A 9,083-nucleotide genomic window follows, 5' to 3' on the forward strand; every position below is an offset into this window, starting at 1 on the left:
AAATCTCATAGCTTTACTCACATCTCATAATTCAAATATTCTCCAATTCAATTTATACCAAGACCTAACTCAAATCTAAATTCAAATCCCTTTTTTAATTTTATCTTAAAACCCCTTTTTCCCTTTTACTTTTTCTCCGTGGGCCTAATCTTCCCTTCCTCAATCTTTGCGCGGCTCGGCAAACCAGCCCATTGGCCTGGCTTCCCTTCCTTGTTTTCTTCCCGCGCTCAACCCACCAGCACACTCCACCGGCCCAGCTCTCCCCACGCGCTAGCCCGCTCGCGCTGTTCGCCTTACCACCATGACGGCTGGCGCATTCAATGTGACGGTGACTTCCTTTCCATCTCCACGCTCTCGCACTCTCTCCCCTCTCTCTGCTCTCCCTACGTGTAGCCGAGTCTCTTGACACCTGCGACTTTCTCGCCCACGCATGCGCCTGGCCGATGCAGTGCGGCCATGCCACAGGAATTAAGGTGGGCGCCACCCCGCCACCTCACCGTTACGCTGCTCACTGACGATCGCGCAATGTCACAGATTTCCGCATCGCCCTCCCCTTTCAATTGTGCGCATCATTTTTTCCTTTGGCCTGACGTCGGCGCACCCCTCCACAGTGACCGAGAGCCGCCGTACCTCACCCGCATGCCACCGGCCAGGCCACAGTTCGGCCATCGACCCTTAGTCCCCCTGGCCGAATTCCCCGCATCGCGCCGCACCCGTAGAAACCTTTAGTCGGTCAAACCCACCCACTTTCCTCTTCTTCGCTGCTCCAGTCGAGCTCTGCTGCTTAGCTTCACTCCGACCGTCGTCTGACACCGCTCCAGCCGTCGTTGCACGACATTAAGCCCCCAAACGGAATCCCCGTTACACATAGAGGTCCGATGTTCATTTCTCTTCGTGAGTCACTAGTGAGAGCCCGAGTCTAGCGAGCCCTTCATCGTGTATCCATCGTGATTTCTCACTGCCACCCCTCCCCCCTTTGCCGCTTTGCTCTACTGGCGCGCCCGCGCATCGTCGGCCTACCAGGCCAACCCAGCCGGTCGAGGCAGTGCCCAATGGGCCGACCTAGCTTCCATAGCCCGGAAACGCAGTCAGCCTGGTGCGCTAGACCGACTACTATGTAGCCCAGCCCAGGCTTAAGCCTGGCCCAATCTACGCCTGAGTTACTGTTCAGTGGGTCCCACTTGTGGGTCTCACCTATGACTAGTGCAATTTCATATATTCCTGATTTAATTTTAGATTAAATATTTTGGGAGTCATAACTTCTCTGTTCTAGCTCCGATTTTGGTGATTATTTTGGTAAAATTTATCTAAATTTAAGATCGACCTATTTATCACAGTGTGATATCCATTAAGGCTCATTTGGCTTTCTATTTTGTGTTAATTGATTCTTTCATAAATTGATCATAGTCGCATTTGCAGAACCAGCAGAGTTTTGTGAGTGCTGCGCAGGAAGCATCAGGTGCGAGGAAGATCCTAATTACGACCAAAGCTTAGAGGAGAACGTCATAGAAGGTAAGTCCTATCTCCAAGATCATATTGAACCTATATTTTTAAATAATCTACATGATAAAAAAAAATTGAATTTATTATCGCATGTACTATTTATTGTGCTTTTCAACTGCTTATACTAGTTAATCCTATCAAACAATTGCTATGCGTTAATTGTTATCATTTAGAATACATATCACCATAGTATTTACCTGTCATTATATATATTAACGTCGAGCGATGCCCTGATATCTAGCATGCTTATAATTGAATACGTCTCCTCAGAGACATCGCTTTCAAAATATGTATCTTCGGAGACATCACTTTATCGTTATTAATGCTCGCTCATATATCATGAATCCTTGATGGTTGTGAATTATGTGATGGTGGTAAGATCCTTGATGTCATGTGGGATATGGTGGTGTGTGTAAAAATAGGTAAAAACTATTTTGGTGGGGGCAAATAAAGTAGTACTCTGGATAAGGATGCTCTTAGGGGCTTGAGTCTTTTGCCGCTATGTTTAAGCCACCTCAGTGCAACCATACATCATATATGGGCAGGACTTGATTTTTTTTTTTCACCGGACTGAGTTGAACATCATCCTAGCAGGCTCAAAACTCTCAGAGGCTTAAGTATTTTCACCAGTCATACCTCTCTATTTATAGGTCTAGAGGGCTTGCTTAACCCTTAAGTAATCATGTCCCTAAATTGTCCTTAACTTACAATGCACTTCCACCTACCTTAGTGGTAGTTTTATCCGAATTTTTCTCTGTCCATCGGATGGTCGTGGCGCCTTCATGACTTAGTCTCACTTCGACACAAGCTTCGTGATGATGCCATATGCACTCCATCCTCCCGCGGTTTTTATGGCCAAACCGGGAAACCGTCTTGCACGCTTCTCAAAGCATGACTCACAGCCACTTGCATACACCTTAGACAAGAATTATGATGACGACACATGTACTCCGTCTTCTTATCTTGACCGCCGGTAAGTCTCTTCCCCTCCCGATCCCTCATGCCGTCTTGTCACTTACACTGGCATCCTCATTGCTACACTTTGTCCACATGCCGTCTTAATCCACCTTCACAAACTTTGCTTGACTTCCACATGTGCAGCTAATACCACTCTTGACTCTGCCTGACTCCCTTGATCGTCTGGCACCAAGCTCCCTGCATTGCCCCGATCTTCCCGCCATCGGCGGCCAAGTTGTATCTATCACCTACACACCATAAGACAAACAAACATGTACTTCCAACACCATTTAACTCCATCAAAAGTTAGTCGAAATCAAAATCCATGCAGAAATGAAACAACTCTGAAAAATCTGAAAAATTGTGATCCGGTGTTCACTCCTTCTGAGCGCCAGACCATCCGACGTGTTCAACTCAGCAGACTAGACCGCCTAAGATCCTCTCTGCAAGATATAGTCTTGCGTGTATTCATGCCGAACGTCGAATCATCCAACGAGTTCATTTTCTTCAGCGCTAAATTATCCGATGTGTACAATTTTCCTGGACTTACAGACAAACACGCTAACTCTATTTTCTCTACAACTTTGATTAGTTATGATTATAATTGCAGTACATAATCATGCACATGCAACCTCAAAACCATCAAACCAAATTAACACGAATGCCAATCACTCATCACATATGAACCAAGACACATTTCAACTTGGTTTCTTAATCTCCCTCTTGATAAGTGCATTGACAATTTCAGAAAGCATAAATAATTGTTTTGAAGAAAACTCAAGAAGCTCATCCAAGTGTCTAAGAACTCAAGAAAGAATAAAAGAAGATGTCACTTGGCATAAGAAGATTGCAATGAAAACTCAACTTCTCCTCCTTGATGAATGCATAGGTTCATTATAGCATATTTTCTCCTTTTTCATTTATGCAAGATTCTTTGTGTATAGCATATTTTCTCCCCTTTGGTAATGCAAATATCAAGAACAAAAGCACCATGCAATAAATGAACATGCAATCCTAATAAGCTTTCACAAATAAGAGCTAGACAATTAAAAGGTCTATGAAGAGTCGAATGAGAAGCTCCCAATTGCACAAATTCTCAAAAAGATACAATTACACAAGAAAATGAAACTACACAAGCTAAGCTGAAGAATTATTGGCTCATTTAGGTTCTTATAGTTGAATCATGTTAAATGAGATGGCCACATAAGTATCCACTCGTGCCAAGACAATACAAGTATTAAGAACTAGCCAACTTCAATATCAAACTAGGCAAACAAGCATTCAGGATAGAAGGCTTTGTAAATGCTTATATATGAAATCAAGACTTAGTTAGATCAAGTAATTAAAACATAGTTGATCATTTTGGCATATTGTTCATTATTATTCTTTTTATCCCCAAGTTATCTTTTATCCAAGCGAAGTGTCGCGCGACTAGATATGGCAAACACTTCGAGGCTGTAAGACAATCGTATTGGATCTCATTTCAGCACAAAAAACTTGATTCTACAAGATTTTTCAATTTGCACAAGTTATCAAGTTTTCACAAGATCAAGTCAAGTACTGTCTTTGCGACACAAGTAACATATGTTCTCTCAAGATTCTATCATGAGCTAAACATTTGAAAAAGACAGAAAACACAGTCTAATATTTTCCAATCCACTATTTTGAACCAAGAAGCCTAGAGAAAGATATTAATCAAACTAGCCTTAACACAAGTATTAACTAAGCCAAGGTGATTATAAATATGGTGATCAAGAATGTAGCATTTTATAATTTACATGATTCATAAAATTGCTAAATTTCATCTTTAGAAAAGCTATCTTACATGAAATTTTTATGTTAAAGCATCAAGAGAAGTCTAAGATTAAAATATTGTTCCACACAACTACTCAATTTAGTCCAAATCCAAGTTTAACAAACCAAAAATGCTAAAGACATACAAGCCAAAGCTCAACTACTATATTTATCTTACAAGATGCTATGCAATGCAAAAACAACAAAAGTAAGATAGAGTATGTACAATTGCTACTCCCCCTCACACAATGCTGTAGGGATGATAAACTTCAAGCTCTCCCCTCAGAAAATCAAATCTGAAAGTATTGAGAGGCTTGGTGACAATATCGGTAAACTGGTTTTGGGTATCTATGTATTTCTGCTCAATATCTCCCTTCTCATTGTGGTCTCTTAAAAAGTGGAATCTCGCATCTATGTGTTTGGTTTGAAATGCTGAACTAGGTCTGCAAAAGGCATCAGAGCAAGAGTTCAGTAGAGCTCTCGTTGAGGTGGTGTTTCTTGGTCTTGGATGCGATGCCATTCCATGGCATTGGCATTGAAACGAGAGGGCATGGATGGCGTACATACTAGGTTGGGAACGGAGGAGGAGGTCAACGGTGCGCGCCATGACCACAGCGATGACCTATGGCAGATGCCATGGCAGCGGGTAGCACGCGGAGAGGAAGAAGCTAAGGAAGGCGAGCGGCATGACGGAGCGCGCACCACTCCAGCGTACCCAGCACCACGTGCTCTATGCGCCGGATGATCACCACGTCGAACATGAACTCCTCCTCCCTCTACAAACCAACCCACCACAACAACAAAAAAAAACACCACGAGTTTTAACCAACAATCCTCAAACCAATTGTTCACTATGTCGCAGGCAAGAAACAACAAATATGCTTAATCTTGTATCAGGATGTCGGCGATGGAGAAGGCAGCGACGCGGTGCATCTTGGCGGAGAGGGAGAGGCAGCTAATGGCGAGTAGCCACAGCACCTAGGGCTACTACTAGAACTACATGGAACCATGAGGGATCAGATTGGAGTGAATTCTCGCACAAATCTTGGCAGAAAGACTCCTATGTTTTGTGTTCTTACGGGCAATTGGCGCTTAGAGAGGAAGCGATCCACGTAGTTGAGAGTGAGGTAGGCGACGCATGGGTGCTTGATGAGCTCAACGCCGAACCGCACCTGGACTGATCGAGGCCAATTACGTCAAGAAACAGAGGAAGCTGCAAGAACGAACCAGAGACAAATAGAGGGAGACAGGGAGCTGAGAGGAGAAATGCGGTGCGCACCTGAACCATGGAGATGAATCCGGTGGCATTGCGGCGGGCACTGGAGGCCACAGCAGAAACGGAGGGTGAGTGGTGGCCCTCGGCGTTGAGGAGGTTGGCGATCGGCTCGTGGCGGGGCTGGTGAAGGGGTTCTCGAGGTTGAAGTCGTACTCAAAGGCGTCCTCCTCCCACTGAGGGGTCAAAGATGACGGCTACTAGAATATTGAGGGGTGAGCGACTCAAGGCAACCACAGGGCACCGACAAGGGGATTTGGGGGCGCTTGGAGAGGAGTGGCGGGAGGGTTTTAGGGTGGGGGATCTGAGCGATGGCAGGATGGCGACGACACGGTTACACGGGGATGAGGGGAGGAGTGGAGGGGAGTGAATTCAAGATGACAAGGCACGTACGATGAAAAGGTGAGGGGGATGAGAGCCGTGGGACGAAAAGGTGAGGGGTGGTGGGCATGGGATTCAGGAGACATGGGATTCAGGAAGACACATGACTTATTAAAGACTTTTTAAGTAGGAGAGATATGGAAGTTGGTAAATACTTGGTGAATAAATATACGAGATTATCGTATGATTTAGTTTGCAAGATTTCTGTCTTCCCATTACGAGGATAGAACATTTTAGGGACAATATGTTTGGTTATATTGCTCTTTATGTATCATGTTTTGCATCTGACCAATGCATGCAAAATTATCTTTATAGATAATTATTGGTAATTCAATGGAACCAAAACTACATGATTGTTGTATGTGGTTTGTCATTTTATGAAGCCATACACATGTATGTGATATTTCAGAATGATAGATGGAAGTAGCTTCTATAATATGTTTTGATAACTCCTATGAGAATGTTATATCACCGTTTAATCAGTGTGTGGTCTGGCGTTATGGGGATCAGTTATATAGCTAGTGTCTGAATATCCCACTATGTTGGTATCTTGATTTTCTAATAGAAAATATGGATCTTTGGCACCATAAAGATATACGTGGATATCCTCTTTGACTCCCATCTAATGGTGTTGTTAAAGCTACGCTATTTAAGGTAGCAAGTTACCTTCAAATGCAATATCAGGCCTATTGTGATTTACAAGATACATGAGTGCTTTGATGGCATAAAGATATAGAAATTTAGATTCAATATCTTTTCATCGTCAACTCAAGGTATGAATTGATCTTAATTCATATTTAGGAATTGAATGATTATAAGTGTTTTGATGAATATGATTGTTCAATATCGTTTGGATATTGGTGGACTAATGGATAAATATTCCTAAAGGAATATGCTCAATGTCACGTCTCATTTCCTTCATCATGTCATTTATGCATCATTAGGATCATGTCTAATTATTGAGTGTTTATTAATTTCTTTTGGTGGTTTAAAAATTTCTAAGTATTATAAAATACCCGACGTTAGAATTTCTCTTTGGGGTATTAGAAAGGGAAGAAAAGAAATAGAATTTCTGCAGAATAAAATAGTTCTCTCTCTTATGAGTGGGACCCATCTTGACCGGCCCTACACCTCACCCTCTCTCACTTGGCTGCAAGGCAGCAGCCCCACCCCTCTCTCCCCACTCACTCTCTCTCACTCCCTCACTCTCAACTGGACAACAAGGGGTAGCAAGAGTTGCTGCTCCCCGTCTCCCTCAAATCTCCCCTTCAAACACAAGGAATTGAGGTATGCATGTTATACCAACACATTCCTCACCTCCTTAGCTCTCTATCCACCCAACAATCTCTTGCGTGCATGAGGTTTTGGGTGATTCCCAAATCATTTTTGTCACCATTGTTGTTGTTCTGAAATTTTCAGCAATGGGGTCTTCTCTTCTCTGAGCTTTCTTTTCGATTTCTACCACACTCGAAGGTCTCCGACTACAATAAAAACCTTGGGTGAGTTCTCCTAGGTTTCTTGGGTTGTAATGTACAGTTTTAGTTCGGTTTTGGGTAGGTTTTTGAGCTCCGAATATGTGGTTACAAAGTGTCGTGTGTTCGTGTTGAAATAGAGCAAATATGAGGAGTTTGGATGTGATAGAGCTAGTGATTCATGCTTGTGGAGTGGTTAATTGAGGTCTAGAATCCTTGAATTAGTTCTAAACATGTTTATCATCAATTTAGAGAGATATGCAAGTTGAATCGGTCGAAGAATCGTCGAAAACTCGCGTTATGCTACAACCCACAAGTTCCGAGTTAATCCAAGCATTTTTTAACAGAGGACCCCCACCCGAAGGTTCACCTGGAGGTTCCGATACACAGAGGTTCCGAGTTCAATCCGGACCCTCCGGAATCTATTGTTCATCAGACATTTTTCTTTTTTTATTTACTTTGCTGATAGCTTGTAAATTTCATAGTTAATTCATACTAACTCTAAAAATTATGAGACTAGTTGCGTTAGCTTCATATGAGTATGAACTACATGTTAAAAATATTGGAACTCTAGAAATACTTTTTGATAATTAATTAATTATTTAAATGTTGTGTGGGTCCTCGTGTCGTGTGGTTAAAGATGTCCCCTTTGCAGGGTGTAAAAATAATTTGAATTGTCACGCTCTCGGTTATGAGCATGCTTCTGTTCATTTACATCAATTTTAGAGTTTTCGATATTGGGATGTTGTGATGGTATGTTGGAAAGTGGTTGGTGGTGTTAATAAGGAGTTGATATGGTACAAGTTACAGCTTGTTATGTTGATGATATCAGGATACAATGTTGTGTTGGTTAGGTGTAGATGCTTACACTTAAGTCCAAATCATTTTTGCATATGAAGTTACTTAACCTTTGTGGCCGAGTCCTTGCTAATTACTCATATAAGTTCTCCTTGTAGTCGGCTATTTATAAGTATCTATTATGGATTAAGTCATACGAGTACCTTCGTACTAACGTGCTTTGTTTGCTCTTCAGGTGAGGAAGATTTAGTTTTTGTCTACTTTATGCCCGCCGATGTTGGCGACGGACAGGAGTGGTGTCATTCTACTTGTGTGTTGTTATGTTGGGGTGGCGCCTTAGGGCAAATGACGCTACCCATCTTTTATTGTTGTGTAACTTATTCCGTTGTGTAGCTACTCTAGCAAATGTTCAATTTATGTATTTTGATGTAAATTTTAATCTACTTAAAGAATTGTAACTGAATTTAATTACTCGCTCTTTATCATATCTTGTGATGATGTGCTTGTTGTAAAGGCGTGTGTTCCGATCCTAAAAGTAAACACATGCCAGAACAACCGGAATGGTATTCCGGTTAATCATTGTGGGCGAGATTGTCCTAATGATTAGCTCAAACACTATTTGGACGTTTCCTCACACTCAAGTTGTATACTTTAAGCGAAATTTGGTTTTACTCAAATCATTCATCTCAAATTCCATCTTAAAATAATTACATACTTTGTCGTGTGTGGATTGAAGATGATACAAAATTCAATTGAAATTTTATTATGAACACACATATGCAATCATCATAGTTGTAGTAACCCTTCAATGGAAGGAACTCATTTAGTCAGTTGTACCATAATCAACTTAACTGCTTGAAGTCATGTAGTGACTTAAGTTGTACATAATGTATATTGTGATTTGT

The 9,083-nt window shown here is 41.9% G+C and overlaps 1 pseudogene; it reads right to left on the reverse strand.

The window, feature by feature from the left end:
* Nucleotides 1-2,604: 2,604 nt before the first annotated feature.
* LOC133923260 (cyclin-D6-1-like) lies at nucleotides 2,605-6,530 on the reverse strand (annotated as a pseudogene).
* Nucleotides 6,531-9,083: the final 2,553 nt, after the last annotated feature.

Source organism: Phragmites australis, chromosome 6 (genome assembly GCF_958298935.1).
Source record: "Phragmites australis chromosome 6, lpPhrAust1.1, whole genome shotgun sequence".
Lineage (NCBI taxonomy): Eukaryota > Viridiplantae > Streptophyta > Magnoliopsida > Poales > Poaceae > Phragmites > Phragmites australis.